At 46.3% G+C, this 19,420-nt stretch overlaps 1 protein-coding gene across 1 annotated transcript in view; it reads left to right on the top strand.

The window, feature by feature from the left end:
- The window catches only part of IGF1R (insulin like growth factor 1 receptor), a 1,701,728-nt gene that overhangs the window by 1,078,126 nt on the left and 604,182 nt on the right, over window positions 1-19,420 (top strand). The gene's annotated exons all lie outside the window — the stretch shown is intronic.

Below are 19,420 nucleotides of genomic sequence, written 5' to 3' on the forward strand. Positions count from 1 at the left end.
CCTCGCGACAATCCACCGGGGAACCTCTCTTTGCAGAGTCCGGATCCGCTCCTTGCGCAGGAAATTCAAGCCCTGCTGGAGAAAGGCGCCATAGAACTGGTGCCTGTAGCGGAGAGGAACAAGGGATGGTATTCCCCTTATTTTTTGATTTCGAAGAAAGACTGGGGATTGAGACCCATCATGGACTTGCGCGGTTTGAACTAACTCCTCAGGAAGGACAAGTTCAAGATGGTTACTCTCTCTCAAGTCCTCCAGGCCCTTCAGCTTCAGGACTGGTTGGTGTCACTCGACCTCAAGGATGCTTACTTGCATGTGCCGATCCATCCCAAGCACAAGAAGTACCTGAGGTTCGCGGTTGGCGACTCGCACTTTCAGTTTCGGGTCCTGCCGTTCGGATTGACCTCCGCCCCAAGGGTTTTCAAGCTCATGGTGGTGGTGGCAGCGCATCTCAGGCAAGGGGGGATTCACGTCTACCCCTACCTGGACGATTGGTTGATCAGGGGGAGCTCTCCCGAGCAAGTCCTGGATCATCTGTCCGTCACCTGCCACTCCCTTCACAGCCTGGGCTTCTCCCTTAATTTAAAGAAGTCCCATTTGACGCCAACACAGCGGCTCCAGTACATCGGAGCAGTGCTCGACACTTCCCTGGGGCAGTGTTTTCCTCCCCAGGTGAGGGCTCTTCACATTCAGCAGATGGTGCACAAGTTTCAGCATGCCCAGACGCTCCCAGCGTTCGAGTTCTTGAGGTTGCTCGGCCTCATGGCATCCTGCATTCTTCTGGTGCCAGAGGCTCGCCTGCGGATGAGATCTTTGCAGTGGGCACTCAAGACGCAATGGTCGCAGTCCTCCGGCAGGATGTCGGACCCGGTTCAGGTGCCGCCCTCGGTCGCCCGGGACCTTCTGTGGTGGGCCGTCGAAGGCAACTTGATGAAGGGGGCTCCATTTTGGCTTCCCTGGCCGGAGGTGACGATCGTGACGGATGCATCCCTCACGGGATGGGGAGCTCATGCCAACGGGCTGACAGTCAGCGGTCGTTGGTCTCCGTCGGAGTCCAGACTCCATATCAATCTGTTGGAGCTGAGGGCCGTCAGGCTAGCCCTGAAGGCTTTTCTGCCGACTGTGCGAGGAAAGAGTGTCCTGATCCTGACGGACAACACAGTGGCCATGCACTACCTCAACAAAAAGGGGGGGGAGGCAGGGTCACTTCCTCTGTGCAGGGAGGCGATGCAGCTCGAGTTCTGGGCCATCCAGCAGGAAGTTTCGATCTCGGCAGTTCATCTGGCCGGAGACGAAAACGTGACGGCGGACGCTCTGAGCAGGCAGAGCGCGATCTCTCACGAGTGGGAGTTGGCTCAGGAGATTCTCCTGGAGATCTTCGCCCTTTGGGGGACCGCTCAAGTGGATCTCTTCGCCTCCAGTGTCAACCGGAAGTGCGAAAGGTTTTGCTCGCAGGAATTTCCTCCAAAAGGAGCCTTAGGAGACGCGTTTGTGGTGGAGTGGTCATTCCCGCTGCTGTACGCGTTTCCTCCAGTCCCCGTCATCCCCCAAGTGCTGCGGAGGTTACGGAAGTTCGGTTCCCGGATGATCCTCATTGCTACGGCGTGGGCTCGGAGGACGTGGTACCCGGACCTTCTCGACTTGTCCATCTGCCCTCCACGTCGTCTTTCCTACCGAGACGATCTGCTCTCACGGGAGGGGGGTCAGGTTCTCCATCCGGAGGTCAGATCCCTCAACCTTCACGCTTGGCTTCTGAAAGGTTGAGGTATAAGGATTGGGACCTCCCTGAAGACGTGATGGAGGTGTTGCTTTCGGCCCGAAGGCCAGCAACAAAGTCTCTGTACCGTTGCCGTTGGCGTAAGTTCTGCGATTGGTGCAGAGTTCAGAATGTGGATCCTTTTGCATGTGACATACCCATGGTTCTGTCCTTTTTACTTTCTTTGGCCCACAGGGGCTTGCAAGTGGGTACCATTAAAGGTTACCTGGCGGCGCTGTCCATCTTTAAGCGCTCGTCTGAAGAGTGTTCTTACTTTAAAATCCCTTTAATTTCAGTTTCTGAAAGGGCTCACTAATGTGTTCCCTCCGTCACCTTTCCTGGTGCCCGGTTGGGATTTAAACCTTGTTCTTAAGATTCTTATGGGTGCTCCGTTTGAGCCTTTACATTCTTGCCCTTTGAGGCTGTTAACTCTGAAAACTGTGTTTTTAGTTGCGGTTACTTCCGCTCGCAGAGTGAGTGAGTTACAGGCACTTTCAGTTAAGCCACCCTTCACTGTATTTCACAAGGACAGGGTTGTCCTTAGAGTTCGTCCTTCTTTTCTTCTGAAGGTAGTGACGGAATTTCATTTGGCCCAGAAGGTGGTTGTTCCGGCATTCTATCCTCCTCCGCATCCTGGTAAGGAAGAGGTGAGGCTCCATAGGCTTGATCCTAGGAGAGCTTTAAGCTTTTATGTTTCACGCATGTCCCGGGTCAGAGTGGACGATCAACTCTTTATTGGTTACACTGGAAAGCGTTTGGGGCAAGCTGTGATGAAACATACTTTGTCTCGCTGGATTATTTTAGCCATCTCGGAGTGTTACCGCTTGGCAGGTAAGGACCCACCGGCTGGCTTGCGGGCCCATTCTACCAGGGGTGTGGCTGCATCTACTGCCCTGCAGAGGGGTGTTCCTATTCGCAACATCTGTGATGCAGCCACCTGGGCTTCAGTACATACATTTGTACGTCACTATTCCCTCGATTCCATCCGATGACAGGATCTGGCCTTTGGCAAGGCGGTCCTTTGCTCTGCTATTTGATTGGCTATTCTAAATTTTGATTCTAAATTCTTTCCCCCCTCCTTGCTCTGGTACTGCTTTGGGAGTCTGTCATAGATATGGAATACGTCGGAGGACCCAATCCCCTCGAAGAACAAGTTACTTTCTTACCTGGTAACGTTCTTTCGATGGGATGGTCCGACGACGTATTCCATATCGCTCCCGCCCTGCCTTCCCCGCTGCAGAATTTCTTTTGCGATTGCAGCTTACGTTCCACAAGGCTTTGTGTCTGACTGGCAGTTGACTAATGTCACATGTTCTGGGGGAAAAAACTACTACTGAGGCTACGGGCGTCGTGCGTCCTACTTATCACATCGGATGACGTCGGACGTCGGAGGTGGACCTCGACGACGGCGCATCGATGTCATCGACGCAGGCGCCGAAAAAAGTTTCCGAAGCAGCACAGCTGTGGTGATTATATGTCATAGATATGGAATACGTCGTCGGACCATCCCATCGAAAGAATGTTACCAGGTAAGAAAGTAACTTGTTCGTCCATGTTTCAAAAGCACACTTGCCTCAACGTTCCCTGAAACAGACAACCGTCTCATTAAATATTTCAAAAACGCACATCCCTTAACGTGCGCCATAGGAAAAAATAACAGCTGCCAAACCGCTCATTTGGCGTCCTCACTTCTTTATCCCTTTGGTGGTCAGGGGAAGGCCTTCACCCTTGGATCCTGACCCTTGTGGTGGATATGCATGGTAGGATCACCTGGGTGGAGGGAACTTTGGGAGTGGGGAAGAGGACGTCCTTGGGTGAGACATGGTATACCCCATTTACTTTTCATAATGAACCCTCTATCCCACAAGCCTTCATAGGCTATTGTCAGCTCTTTCCCTGTTTTCCCTCAAAAACATTCCCCAAGAAACCACAGTACTGTACTGGGACGAGGAAGAGACCAACTAGAGTAACACATCCTCATTCTGATAATGTTTACACATCTAGACCTCAACTGGGTACTGAGATGTGGAGGAGGACAGCAAGAGTAAAACAGGACTACCGCTTCAACAGTAAGCAGTCTAGTCCTTTTTGGTCCAATTAGACTGGCAGGAACTTTAAAAAGGCAGAATCATTACAGAAATGGCAGCAGCTGGGAAAGCAACTCCAAGTCAATGTTGTGGCAAGCAGAGCGCTCGAGACCCGTTCAAAGATGTATAGTTTATGCAGCAGGAAGCAAAGCCGGCAGTGCTGGAGGCCGGTACTAGACCACGAGAGGGAGACCAGCATGACCGAGCGAAGCTGTCGCAAGAGTCCTGGACTGTAGGCGGAGCATCGCTGGGGGAGCAACACCACGAAGAGCCACTGGGAGAAGAAGCGAGGTATTGCACTGGAAGGCGAGAACCCCAGGCAGCAGAGGACCTTGCAAGGCTGTAAGCTCTGACTGGTGAGTGTACAAAGAAGGAGAAACACTGGGCTGGCAGGTGAACGGGCAATGAACATTGTTTTGAATCCCGAATAGGGTGAAAGCAAGTTTTGAGCACTCGTGAATATTGAGTGGAGTGAAAGAAGGTTGGTGAATTTGGCTGATACCACACACTGTATTATATGAGACACAAGTATTGGCAACGTCAAGGGAATACTAAGAAGGGTATGGAATGAGAAACCAAGTATTAGTTCTAGCCAATGGAATTCAAGGAATTGCACTATATTGGAAAACGAGCATTGGCAACAGCCAAAAGAGTTCAAGGAGCTGCATGTTATGAGGAAACCTGAATTGGTGTAAGGAAGGCATGGTATCAAACAATGAAGACAGACACAAGTGATCACAGATCAAGGGTGTTTATTGAACTTCACTGGGTTGGTTGACCACCTACCTAAATCTAAAGATGGGAGCAAGCTACGACCATCAAATAATAATAAAGCAGTCCTAGTCGAGTCTCTGTCAAAATAAAAGGGCCTATACTAATAAACATATTGCCAATCCTTCTAAATACAAAATGGTGTGGGACAATAGTGTATGCAAAAAGGAAAGTGTTCAAGAAATAATATTTCAGGATAGTAGAGCAGTTGGCTTCCCTTCCCCACGTTTTCAGCACTGGTTAAGGCGGCACGTTCGAGCTTCGCACACACTCTGGCTTCTCTGCCACGAGGATACAGTTCAAAGCGTAGGTATCAGGGCCTTCTGACAAAGCTTCTTTTCCAATAACTGTCTCTTACTGCAGAGAGCCTATCTTAACAAGCTTTGGTGCTTGCTCCTTTCTTATCACGATTTCACATTCACAAGTTCTAGTTTTGTGTTCATCCTGGGGCTCCCTTCTTCGTACTTGGACCCCCTTTTTACCACAGTGTTCACAATTGGTGTCCCTCAATCCGGTCAGGACCATCGATCTCTCTAATTTGGGCTCGGACCATGTAATCTCACCTACTACTTTTTCCTCTTGATATCAAAAATCTAAGAATTTCGAATGTGCAATGGGTTTTTCTTAAACCGTCGCAGAACCACTACGATTCACTTCACACAATGTTCTTACATTTGTTTCTGTCACTTCTTGGCTGGACACCTTACAGAGAACTTCGATTGAGCACCCAGCTGGTGCTGGACCACTCTGTCACTGGTATCATATTTTCCTTAAATGTTCAAAACATCCATCAGCAATTAAGCTTTTATCGCGTGGTTCATCACACAAATTTCAATCTTCGTTCTTGCGCTCTTTATACAATATTGCCGCTTGCAACCCTGACTTCAACATAGACCAGTCTAGCATCGGTTTCCCCCAACTCACCGGCTCTGTTGATCTCTCAGGCGCTGCCTTGATCTTGCAGCCAAGGACGCTACCATGGTGACTGCTGATCCTTTCCGACACACAATACAGGATTCTTCAGTTTGGTTTTCTGGCCTTATGCTGTGTACCATAAAGGGTTCTGGAAAGCAACAGTTTCCTGCCAGAAAAGTCAAGGGTAACTCCCTCCTTGTGTTCCCTTCGTGGTTTGCTGTCTTTCTTCCCTTGTTCAGCTGCCGTCGGGAAAGTATTGTTCATTCACATGCTTTGCCTCGCTCAGAGTGTGCTCTCGTGCTCCGCCTTTTATGCTTGTGGGGGAAGGTTAATGTAAGTCAGGTGTGAGTGATTACCCGTAATGGCCTGACCATGCACTGGTTACACTTGCCTGTATTCTTCTGGCTCTTGCCAGTGTGAGAAACCAGACGGTGTCTCACCCGCTAGTCCCTGGGGGTCTCTCTCTGAGGTGGCGAAGGCACAGCCGTTGCCTTTAGATCCAGACCCTGGGGGTGGACCAGTGCGGGAGGATCACCTGCGTGAGCGGTCTTCGGGGAGTGGAACACCTGATGGCGAGACGCAGTATCCCTCCCCATATAACACCTTTACTCCATCCTACCAGATGGGAAATTTAGAAACTCTATCCCCCCCTCTCCCATTCCCTTCATGAACACTGACACGGGCAACCCGCTCTGGGAGAAAACCTACTCGCACCCGAGCATTGTCCAGCAGGGTGTTTTTTAACATGCACTGTTTTTTGTGGCCAATCGTACCCACGCACAAGACAATGTAGCCACGCCCAAGGATCTTCATAACCTTTGTATTCCTTCAATTCAGTGTCTACCCTATATCAGTCCAGCTATCATAGGGGCTTCAGAACAGATTGGTGGCGATGCAGGGGCACAGCTGCTAAAGATTCTGCTGCCCCAAAGCAGTAACATACAGATTCAAGTTCCCCCGGTAGGGGGTCACATCTCAAAATTCACCCGCACACGGGAGGGAATCACGTCTGACAATTGGGTGCTTTCAACTGTGTGCAAGGGATACTCCACAGAGTTCCTCACAAGACCTCTTTACCGTCCGCCAATACAAAGAGAATGTCGCAAGTACACCAGCGGATTCTAGAAGACTATCATATACAGAAAAGAAGCAATAGAACTGGTCCCACCCCACAAGGTAAACAAGGGTATTTATTCAACCTACTTCCTTGTACCCAAAAAGGACTTAACTCTGCTCCCTGTGTTATACCGAAGTCCAGCAAACACATATGTCAAACCACAGAGGTTTCATATGACAAAACCTCTGGAAATAATTCAACGCCTAAAACAGGGGATTACATGCCAACATTGGATATGGTAGATGCATACTTTCATATTTCAATGTTGCGAGCATACAGAAGATACCCAAGGTTCAAAGTTGGCTAACTCTCGTGCCAGCGGAGCTTGTATACAAACAGAAGACGGCTCAGTCTTCCCCTCCAACAAGAGGGTACAAAACATACTGTTTCATATTCAACATTATATATCCAGTCAGATAACCGTACGAAAGGCAATGCACCTTCTCAGAATGATGGCGGTGTGCATTTACCTAGTGCCTCACATCCGCCTGCACATACGTCCTATGCAAGAATTGCTGGCAAAACAATGGTTGCAAGCAAGCAGTCAGTGGAATGATCTAGTGGTCATTCCGCAATCCCTTGTACACTCTTCAGTGGTGGACAAAGGAGAACCTTTTAAGGGGAAAGTCATTCACCACCGCCGTAGGATAGGTCACTCTCACCACAGACTCATCCTTTTCAGTTTGGGGAGTGCATTTTCTCCACCACACTGCACACGGCAGGTGGACACAATCACTAACTAACAAACACACACACAAAGCTTCTCAAACTGTTGGCATGTTTAGCACACTTCAAGCCTTCAAACACCAGTTACAGGCGAAAACATCCCTAGTCCTTTCAGCCGTGTACTATATAAGCAAACAAGAAGGGACACACTCATCAGGTCTGTCTAAACTTGCACAGAACATATGCAATTGGGCACTGAAACACATGTGCCTCCTGTCTCAAACGTGTTCCAGGGAAACGCGCCTATGTGCGAAGCAGAGACTTGCAACTTCCATCGGAACATGAATGGCAGTTACTCAAAGCGTTCTACACAAGATTTTCTCAAATTGGGGTCATCCAGGCATAGATCCGTTTGCAACTCAAAGCAACGCACAATGCCAAAACTACATGTTCGGGTATCCACAGAGAGGAGCCAAAGGGAATGCTCTGTGGATTAACTGTTTAGGGAAATGTGCATAAACTTTTCCCTCCAACACAGTTTATGAACGGAATAATACACAAGATGCTCCAGGAATAAGTCAAACTTATTCTGATAGCACTAATGTGGGGACGTCAACCATCGTTTCACACCTACTCTAAATGTCCATGTGCGCCAGTGAAACATCCATACCCAGCTGTCCCAACATCAGTGGACAACACTTCATCCAGACTCTCAAACACTGAACTTGGCAGCTTAGCTCCTTAAATCTTAGAGTTTGGTCATTTACTCTTGCCCCAAAGATGTATGGCCATTCTTAAAGAAGCATGCAAGCCCAACACCAGACACTGCTATTTCAACAAGTGAAAGCGCTTCGTTATTTGGTGCAAAACATTAAGCTTATTGACTTTTCTCTTTCGCATAGTTCTTTACCTGTTTTTTCTTATTTATTTATTTAATTCAGATTTATATAGCGCACAAGAGCCCGTGGGCATCGTGGCACTTGTTACAAGACAATGCTTAGTTACAGAAAATATGAAGTCGACATTTGTTACATGGTGAGCAGTTTGAGTACAGTAGTATTACATTTGTAGTGCGAGTAGAGCAAGGATACAATATATATACATAGATTACATTCTATTTATAGAACATTTGTATTTATATTACAATATACATGCATAAACTGTGGAACTCGCTTCGCAACTCACTAAGAGTGGAACCCTCCTTCCACAGATTCAAATACCTTACCAAAGCCTGGCTCTCCGCCAATTAATAATTTTCAGCCTCATCTCTGATTGCCTGATTTGCCTTGCTTTGTGCCATGCTTCTTGCCTTATGTATATAATTGTAATTCTCACTGCCATTGTGCCTTATGTATATAACTGTAACTGAAACTATTCCTGTTTTATATTGTTCACTTTTACCATGTTGTAACTAAGGTATACGCCCGGTAGCCTTCAGTCCTGGTGCGCTTTACAAATAAATAAATACAATACAATACATGTTTGCTTGTTTATTTAAGTAAGATGGCGCAGGAGAATGAAGATGCAAGGCTTACATAGTTACAAACACAGGTTGCAAAATTTATATAAATACAGAGGTTGCATAGATACAGAAGGTCAAAATGTAAGAATATATACAGCGGTATCAATATATACAGAAGGGAAACCCTTTACTGATGCAGGAAAGGAGTCAAGCAGTGTGCCAGGGTGCACACATACATACATCACCTCTGTGCATCATTAAAGGCTCTAGGTTGGGCCCTAGTAGCAGGCATAGTCTTACAGGTCACAGCTAAGGGTCTGTAGCGACGATATGTTTTATAACATTTTTTCTGAAATGAGAGTAAGGTTGGGCATCTCTCAAGTCGTGAGGCAGTGAATTCCAACATTTGGTGGCCTTTACAGGGAAGCTATTCCCACCAATGGTTGTAAGTTTGTATTTGGGTATGGTCAGACAGTTAGCATTGCCCATTCTAGTAGGTCTATGAGTGATTCTTCTCTGGAGTTTGGCAATCAGATACGTGGGTGCGAGCTTTGTGAGTCAAAGATAACAACTTCAGCTGTATTTTGTTATTTGTGGATAACCATTTATGATGTCGTCTAAGGGGGGAAATGTGGGTTCTTTTATTTATGCATAAGGCATTATTTTGTAGGGTTTGGAGCTTGTGGAAAGTTATTTTATTAGCACCACTGTAGAGAGCATTGCAGTAGTCGATTCTGGAGAGTATTAAGGCTCTGGCCAGGATCAAGCAGCTCTCGTCAGAAAGGAAAGGCTTGCCAGCTCTAAGAAGCTTACACGTGTAGGCCGTGGAGGAGGTCAGTGATTTGATCTGTTTATCAAAAGACTGTGTAGAGTCTAAGTAAAAGCCAAGGGTTTTTACCTCCTTGGAGACTTTAATGGTATTGCCATCAATGTTGAAAGAGGAGAATTCCTGCCCTTGTTTTTTGATATTGGCCTGTGAACCCAGAATTATCAACTCAGTCTTATCATCATTCAAACATAGGCCGTGGGTGGCCATCCATGCTTGGATGATAAGATATACTTTGTTCACCAACCCTGTGTCTTTGCTGTGATCCCCAGAAAGCGGGAGGAGAATCTGGGTGTCATCTGCGTAGTTGGTGTAGGTGACACCCATATTATCCAGATCATCAAACAAGTGTTTGGTGAAGATGTTGTAGAGAGTTGGTGAGATGCAGGATCCTTGAGGGACCCCGCAAAGAATAGGGGTAGGGTCAGCCGCTGCCGAGGGAGAGAAGCCTCTCATTGTTCTCTCGCTAAGGAAGGACCTAATCCATTTAATAGCTTCCGCGGAGAAGTGGGCAGCAGAGCCAAGGTGTTGGCAGAGGACATTGACCAGATCAAATGCGGCTGAAAGGTCAAGAAGGAGCAGACGCACTGACTTCCCTTTGTCCCTCAGCACGTCAATTTGAGTCTTTAAATCAATAAGGGCTGTTTCTGTTCCGTGTAGCGGGCGGAAGCCAGATTGTCTGTTACCAAGGAGTTTAAACTGTTCAAGGTGTTTTTGAAATTGAATGTATGCAGCTTTATCTAGAATTTTAAGTAAGAATGGAACCGTGGTGATGGGTCTGTAGTTGGTGGGGATAAGTGCGTCTACGGTTTATTTCTTGAGGAGCGGTAGCACCCAGGACTGTTTGAGGTTGGCAGGGATGGTGCCTGTGGCAAAAGAGGCTTTGATCAATTTGGTAATGAATGGGGATAGTTCTCTGGCAGCGTCTTTTATTAGTTGGGCTGGGCAAATGTCACCTTTACAATTAGATGGCTTCAGTGATAGGATAATTTTTTCAACTTCCAGGGTAGACATTTTGGAGAAATTGAACGTGTTATTATGGGCCTGCGGTGAGACATTTGTTACAGGACTATTCGATGAGTGCTGTAGGTTTAGCACTTCTTTTTTTGTTGTTGAATTCTATTTTGCAGAGTGACAATTTTAGTGGCTAGTGCTTGTTGGATGTCTGAGCACCAAGATTTGTCCTTGGTACAGATGTCAGGTGCTACTATTGGGGACTCAAGTTCTTTAAGTATGGAGAAGAGTTCTTTCATATTGGAATTGGAGTTGGCAATACGCTCATCGTACGATTTACGTTTGGCCTGGCAGACTTCTTTCTTATAAAGTGAGGACAGTGAGGATAATTTAGTCTTATTCTCACTAGAAAGGCAGGGTTTCCATTTGGTTTCACTTTTTCTTTTTAGTGTACGAAGGTCTTTAAGTTGAGGCGTAAACCATTTATTTATGTGGGCCATAGGTTTACTATGCCTGAGTTTGAGGGGGGCAATTCTGTCTATGGCGGAGAGCATGATATTGTTAAATTCTTGAACTAAGGTACTAGGGTCTAGATTTTCTGGCAGGGAGTCGAGGGTGGGGATGATAGCAGGGATAATTTTCTCTACTGTTATACTTTTTTTGTTTCTAGTTAGACAGGGTGATGCTACTGGGAGCACCTGTGGGGTAAGTCTTGTAGTTGATAGGTCGAAGGACACCAGTGAGTGGTCTGTCCAGGAGAGCTGTAGGATGGAAGAAATGGTGGCTGTGCAGTTGCAATCCGCTATCCAATCCAGTATTCTACCTTTTTGATGGGTAGGTTTAGTAACTTTTTGGGAAAGACCTAGTGCCTTAATTGTTGTGGCTGTGGCTGTGTCTGTGGCGTGTTTGTCTGTTCGGTCCATAAAGCCATGGTTGAGGTCCCCTAATAAGAGTATTTGCGAGGATGGTTTGAGGTTGTTGGTGAGTAAGTTGTGCAGGTCCTCCTCAAAGGTCCCAAGTGGACCAGGCGGTCTATATATTAGGTGAATGGTCAAAGTTTGAGAGTTATTTATCTGGAATTTGATAGAGAGGGCTTCACACGATTGTAACAGATGGGCAGGGGCTACTCGTAGGCATAGAGATGTTCTAGAGATGATGGCGATGCCACCTCCTCGGGTACTGTAGCGGTCTTGTCTGGCTATAGTATAGACATTGGGGATCGCTAGCATGAGAGCAGATCCTGCTGCACTATGGAGCCATGTTTCCGTAATGGCTAGAAAGTCAAGCTTACCCTCTGTAATTAGGTCAGTGGCATGTGCGACAAGCGATCTTGCATTGAGAAGGGCCCCTTTGAGAGGGGGGGTTCTCGGTAGATGCCTTGACAGGGGTAGATTTGTCAGCGTTATTAGCACGCGACTTGCACTTGTGGTTGTTGTTCTGCGGGATATTTGTGTCCCGTGTAGGTAGTGGCAGAGACAATTTTAATTTTGAGATTAGTTTTGAGGTTAGTATTTGGAAGCGATCTTCTTAGTGGTATAATTTAAGTAGTCTAGCATGGAGACGCACATTTCTCTTAGTAGTGTCACATGGTAAAGAGGCATAGGGTGCTGTAGTGCAAGCCCTGTTATGTTGAAGTTGGCTCGTAGTTACAGGGTTTGTTATCATGTTTGTTGGTGTAGGTGGGCTAAGAATTGAAAGTGGTGCTAGTAGGTGACTGATAGGCATCAAGGTGCATAACAATAATACTAAGGTTACCATTTTCTGTAACGCTAGCAGCGAGAGTGATGACTAGTGCCAGGGGCGCTGGGACAGAAGTTTAATTTTTGGCTGGACAATCGCCGAAAGGTAGATTCGGCTTGGCTAGAATCCAATACAGGGTAGACACAGATCGACTAGGCTAGAATGCACAAATAAACATGATCAGTTAGCACAGTATTCCTAAGGTTGGGCAAACTTGGCTTGGCGAAAATACACAGAATACGTGCAAAATCGGCTAGGGCGTAATGAACATTAGTTCGGGCTAGTTCAAATGCATAAACGAAGAACACCTAGATTCCAGTTTTGCAGTGGGAGCCAGAAAGGCACTAGTTCAAAATGCATAAACAAAGAACACCTAGATTCGAATTTTGCAGTGGGAGCCAGAAAGGCACTAGAACAAAATGCATAAACAAAGAACACCTAGATTTGAGTTAGCAACGAGGAGTGAGTAGGGTGTGGATGTACAGCAAAATACAGAGTGCAGAGGCAAAGGTGTATCAGGAGTCAGGCTCTTTTGTAAACACTAAGTGGCATTCAGGTACGTCACAGTGATTAGTGTGCATGGCTAGTGCAGGTGGGGTAGTGAAGGGAACTGTTCTGGGTGGCTAGATATATAGAGAGTGCAGAGGCAGTGAGTATAGGCGGACATAGATTACTCACAGTCTCAAGGAGCACGAACAGGGGGTATGGCCCTGGGCTCTGGTCAGCTCAGGACAGTCACTGGACAGTTGTTGGCCTTACCCTAAGGGCCTTTCCAGGAAGGGCCGGCTTATGCCTCCCGGCATCGGGTTAGCTAGTATCTTTCCTGATACAGCCAATCAGGGAAGTGCTGGCCTCAGATGAAGTGTGCAGGGAGACACAAAGAGATTAGGCAACACGGGCGGCCATCTTGGATTGGCTGGAGCCTCGTGCGCATCAATGGCGCTGTAGTGGGCATCAAGATTGCCAGGGCTTCTTTTGGCATATAACGCTTTCAGGCTAAAGCTCTGTAGAAATCGAAATTAATGAAATGCGATATCGCGCCTAGTGCGCTAAGAGTACCTCCTTCAAATAAACATATGCACGTTAGGGTAGCATTGTCAGCATACCTTGCTGGTAGTCTGCCATTCGGGTGCAGCCTGCTACTCCTGCAGAGGTTGGGGGGAGGCTCCTGCTCCGGTGGGCTGTTGTGCTGTGTGATGATCTCGACTCCGGCAATGGGGACCTGCCTGCAGTGCCTTCCCAGGAGGGGCCGGCACACGCCTCCCGGCGTCGGGTTGGCTAGTATCTTTCCTGATACCGCCAATCAGGGAATTGCTGGCCTCAGATGAAGTGTTCAGGGAGACACGAAGAGATTAGGAACAGAGGACGTCGTAGCAGTCTTAGTTAAGGAGAGTGGTCTTAAGGTTATTGCGGAAGACAGAGATGGAAGTTTCAGCTGTGAGGGTGGCAGGGAGTGAGTTCCATAGTTTTGGCGCAATGTAAGAAAAAAGCCTAGCCCTCCAGCTGTAGCTCTCTTAATGCGTGGTATGTGTAACTGGTTGGTGTTCTGGTAGGGCGTGTGGAGGCGGTTCTTGATATAGCTTCAGATAGATATGTGGGAGCAGTGTTGTTGATGCATCTGTGTGTGATAGTGTGATAGTGAGGATTTTGAGAGTAACCACAGTGCTGCTTGTCTGGCTTGGGATATATGGTCTCTTCTAGGGATGCTCATAGCGGCTCTTTGGGCATTGTTTTGTGTGGTTTGTAGTCTGTGAATGTTTTTGGAGGAGGTGCCAGCTAGGAGAGCGATGCAATAATCGAGTTTGGCGCCTATTGTTGCTCTGGCTATTGCTCTGGCTATTGCCAGACAGTTGGGAGCGGACAGGTAGGGTTTAATGGCATTGATACGTTTGGTGCTGTAGGCTGACGCAGAGGCTGTGGCGCTGACTTGTTTGTTCATCGATAAATTCGCGTCAATGTGGACACCTAGAGTCTTGACGGAAGATGATACAGTGATGGTGGAGTTATCGATGTTAAAGTTGGCGTATTGGGGGCTTAGCTTTGTTATTGTGTTTTTCTGACCGAGGATAAGGATTTCAGTCTTTTCCCTGTTAAGACAAAGGCCATTGGCCATCATCCAGACTTGGATTGTAGCATAGATGTCGTGCAGGGCCGTGGCATCTTGGTGATAGAGGCCAGATAGTGGCAAGAGTACTTGAGTTTTGTCTGCATAATTGGTAAATGCAACACCCGTTGAGTCAAGTAGGTCGAAGAGGGGTTTTGTGAAGAGGTTATAGAGGGTGGGAACTGTACATGATTCTTGGGGAACACCGCAATTTATTTGCTATGTTGGAGAAGACCTTCATGGCTCTACCTTCGAGGAAGGATGTGATCCAAGATGCTGTTTGTTTAGAGAAATGGGCTGCCTGAGTGAGATGGGGTAGTTAGTGTTTTGTGATCTACCAGATCAAAAGCTGCTGATAGATCGAGGAGGAGGAGCAGGGCAGGTTTACCTTTTGTCCATGATCTGTGAGATTTAATTTTTAAGGTCTAGTAAGGCAGATTCTGTTCCATGCCCAACACGGAAACCAGATTGCCTTTTACCCAATATGGAGTTGGCTTCTATGTATGATTGGATCTGGTTATGAGCTGCCTTATCCAAGACTTTCAGAAGGAACGGAACTGTCGTTATAGGCCTGTAGTTGTTGGGCTGCGCTGGGTCAAGTGTGTTTTTATTTTTTTAGAAGGGGACGCGCCGAAGCTTCTTTGAGACTGTTTGGTACAGATCCTGTTTTGAATGAAGCGTTAATGAAAGCAGTAATCAGGGGTGCTAAATCGTTAGCACATTCCTTGATAATTTTGGTGGGGGCAAATGTCTCCTTTGCAGAGAGATGATTTGAGGGTTTTGATGAGTTCAAGGACCTCGGATTCGGTAATGTCTCTGAAGACGAATTGGGCGTGTTTGTGGTTACTACTCTTGGCTTGTGTTGGAGGGTTAGTCTTTTGGTTCGGGAGGGCTTTGCAGTGGTTGTGAATTTTATTTTGGAGCAGCTTTATTTTATTGAGCATAGCGGACTGGATGCTGGCGCACCAGGCCTTGTTTTTAATGATCTCATCTGAGGTAGTTTGTTAAAGATTGTGAATATCTCTTTAGCTTGCGAGTTGGCCTTTGAAATCCTCTCATTAAAAGAGTTTGATTTTGCTGCGATGATAGCTTTTTTATATTGGAGAGCTATCTGTTTGAAGAGGCTCTTATTTAGGTCACTAGGATCCACTTGCCAGTTTTTTTGTGACTGACGCTTTTGTGCGCGGAGCGTTTGGAGTTCGTCCGAGAACCATGAGTTACAATGAAATGATTTTTTTTTCTTTCTTACTTTGGAAGCTATTGAGTTTATGGCATTGGTAAGAGTATCGTTAAAGATGGCTGATAGTTTATTTGGATCCTGAGAGAAAGGTGGTGCTAAGCAAGGGTTTTTGAGGTAGGGTCGGAGGTTGTTTGCGTTACGTTTTTTTGAGCTTCTTGTTGTTGCAGGTGGCGCATGGGTGAGAGCTTTGGAGCGAGGGGTGGTGGGGATAAGGAATTCAATGCAAGTGTGGTCTGTCCAGGGATAGGCGGTGTTTGAGATAATGTTGGAAGCACAGTTGTGATCCATGATCCAGTCAAGGGTGCGGCCCTTTGAGTGAGTGGGGGTGAGTACTCCTTGGGAGAATCCTAGGTCTGCTAGTTCTTTTGCTAGGGTTGCGGCGGATTTATCTTTTGGGTCATTATATCCTAAGTTTAGGTCTCCTAGTATAAGGATTTTAGAGGATTCTTGGGCAACATGGTAGTGGAGAGTCACTGAAGTGGGTGCGTGCAGCTGGTGTACGGCAAGAGAAATCATTGTGATCGTGCAACTAGTGGAGGAGCAGTGGTGGGAAGACTGCCCAGTTGGAGTGAGAGGGATTGTCTATGTCGGCTTAACAAGTGGTGGTAGATCATTAGTGGGTCACAGGTTTAGCATTTTCAACTGTGCCTAGGTTCGATTTTCATAGTCTGGGCAGGAAATGCTAAGTAGCAGTAGGTCACAGGTACAGGTTTAACATTTACAACAGTGCCTAGATTAGATTTTCATAGTGTGGGTAGGAAATGCTAAGTAGCGTTAGGTCACAGGTACAGGTTTAACATTTACAACAGTGCCTAGATTCGATTTTCATAGTATGGCCAGGAAATGCTAAGTAGCGGTAGTCACAGGTAAGTCACAAATTTAGCATTTACACAGTGACTAGATTCAATTTTCATAGTATGGGCAGGAAATGCACAATAGTGGTAGGTAGCAGTTCAATAAGTTAGACAGTGGGCCTCATTACAGGGAAGGCGGTTGTGCGGGGGCGGTAATTCCCCATTCACCATGGCACTTCCCCATTCCCATTTTTGCCCCCATAGGGCTCAATGGGAATGGGGAAGGCGGTAATTACGCTACCGCAAATTGCGGTACCGTAATTACCTTCAAGGTCCCTTTGCGGGTCCCGCCCTTAACGGCTGTTAAAACCAGCTGTTAAGGTAGGGATCCGCGAAGGCACCTCGTAATAAGGCGGTAAGGGATTACCGGTACCCTTACCGGTAATCCCTTTACCGCCATCCGTGTAATGAGGCCCAGTGTCTTAAACGATTTTCAGAGGTTCTACATGTCATAATGGGAGAAGAAATAGGGCGACGGTGCAAGATCTGTTGACGGCGGTATGGCGCAATGGGAGCAATGCACCGGCATTCGGTACGATAGATATGCCTTAGATAATGTGGGCTTGGGAGAGTGTGCACAGTGATGGGGATATGGGTGGGTATCGTGCAGGGCTTAGTGGCACGCCTCGGCTGGATTAGAAAGTACCTTTAGAGAGTTCATCCATAGGGAAGGTGTCCCTTATTGGAATCAGGGTTAGTCTTTGCCTATCTTAAAGTTCATCTAGCATCACTTTCTGCATACACCACTTCTCAAAGTAAAGTTTCTTGGTCAGAAATTCCAGTAGTTGAAGCCTGCATGGGAAGGGGTTAAAAGATTACACCCACCAATTTCTGATCCAACTCCTGGATGGGACTTGAATATTGTATTTACTAAACTCATGGGTCACACTTTTGAGCCAATCCACCAAACCAGTCTTAAACTTCTCACTTAAAAGACTGCATTTCTCATAGCCATTACTTCTATAAGAACGGTTAGTGAACTACAGCCCCTTTCAGTACAAAGACCCTTTTGTTCTTATTTATAAAGACAAGGTGGTTCGGAGAAGGCATCCACATTTTTCTCCTACATTTATCTCGAAGTTACATGTTAACCTGTCCAAAGAACTTCCAGCTTTCTTTCAAAATCCTACTAATTCCGCAGAGGAAAGTCTCCATACATTAGATGTTAGAAGAGCTGTAATGCATTACATAGACGAAACAAAACCACTGAGAAAAACAGATCCTGTTTTTTGTTTCCTTGGCTGCAGGGAGAGAAGGGATCCTGTCTCTAAATCAGCCATTTCTAAATGGTTAGTCAAATGCATTCAAATGTGTTGCTATATATCCAAGAGAACTCTACTTTTTACAGCCAGATTACGCTCAACTTGTGGCACAGGGTACTACTTTAGCTTTTATCGCAAACATTCCATTAGATGCCATTTGTAAAGCAGCAACTTGGAGTTTAGTTCACACCTTCACACAACATTACTGTCTAGATAGAAATTCTGGGCAGGATTCTCAAGTGGGACAGTGTTAAGGCATCTTTTTGCCGCTGGCCCTTCAAACATCTCACCACCTTCTATAGGTACTACTCACTTGTCCATGCAAAGCATGTGATTCTAAGCAGATTAACAAGCCTCAATAGGCATACATTACTCACTGTGGCTCTTTATTCTCTGCTTCTGAAGTGAGTCCACCACAGACTGTTGATTCCTCTCTGTAAATGTGATTTTAACAGTTTTGTTTCTGATTTCATAAATGCAGAGTTCTTACCTGGGCCTGGGTACAAAGCTACTGCGTTACCAGCACCTCAAAAGCTTTTTTCCCTTACCGGGGACTTGGCTAAAACCCCCAGAAGGCTGCTTACCTAAAAGCCTCTGTGATGTCTGATCCCTTTCAGGGACTGGGCTAGCTGGCTCTGCCACCATCTTTTCTCTTCTCTCTCCATAATATGTAGCCTCTCTGGAACGCAGTCATTGCATCCGTAATCCCTCATTTGAGGCACCGCAAAGTAACTTCTTTTCAAAGAGGAGAAGAGTTGGAGACCTCTCACAGTTTGTTTCTTATTTTTGTGTAGCGCGCCACACCCTGAGGTATCTGGGTGCTTTACTGAGGCATTGATACGATTGCCGTGAAGCAGGGATTCAGTATAGTACAACAGCAGCATAAAGGTTTCTGGAAAAGACTAAATATACATAAATACATTTGACAGCGAGAAGGCAATGGGTAGTAGTAATAATAATAGTTACATGTGAATTGGATTGACAGAGCGCTGTTGATGGCTATTAAACATATAATGAAGGTGTGGTAATCTAGAAAAAAACCTCACTATGAAAATTAGTTATCGGATATGCGAACACTTTCATGGTATGAAAAGACAGAAGCTTTGAAGCGTGATCAGGAGGATGAATATACTGAGATGTGGGGTTCGTTCAACGATTAAAGTTTAGAACTTGCTTTATAGGTGTATAAATAATAGTGGGGGTGGGTAGGAGGGTGTTTGTCTTGTCTATTGTGCTGTCTTTATTGTGTCTTGTAATTGAGATGAGATGTGGGGGTGGGTTTCTTATGAAAATATAATAAGGTTCTTTGATATGGAATGTGTTATGTAAAAACTGATTTTGTGGCTTATCTGCGAATTCACTCTTACATGTGTGTTCTGATGTGTTATAATTGTGTGTAAAAATAATAAAGTTGAAAAAAAAAATAAGTTATTTGTGAGACTAGGACATATCAGGCAGTGAGTGCTCTGTCCTTGGTAAAGAGCCATTCTTTAGTGTAGGTCCTAAAGCTGTGTAGGTTGTAGTCAGTGTGTAGGTTGAGGGGGAGAGCATTCCAGGCAGAAGCTGCTTGCACTGGGAAGCTAGTGCCTCCCGCTCTTATCAGGTTGTAGCGAGGCACAATAATGCAGTAGGAGTTAGCTGATCTCGTAGGTCTGGATGATGTTTTCGG

The sequence above is a fragment of the Ambystoma mexicanum genome, chromosome 11 (assembly GCF_040938575.1).
Source record: "Ambystoma mexicanum isolate Mex_15411 chromosome 11, UKY_AmexF1_1, whole genome shotgun sequence".
Classification (NCBI taxonomy): Eukaryota; Metazoa; Chordata; class Amphibia; order Caudata; family Ambystomatidae; genus Ambystoma; species Ambystoma mexicanum.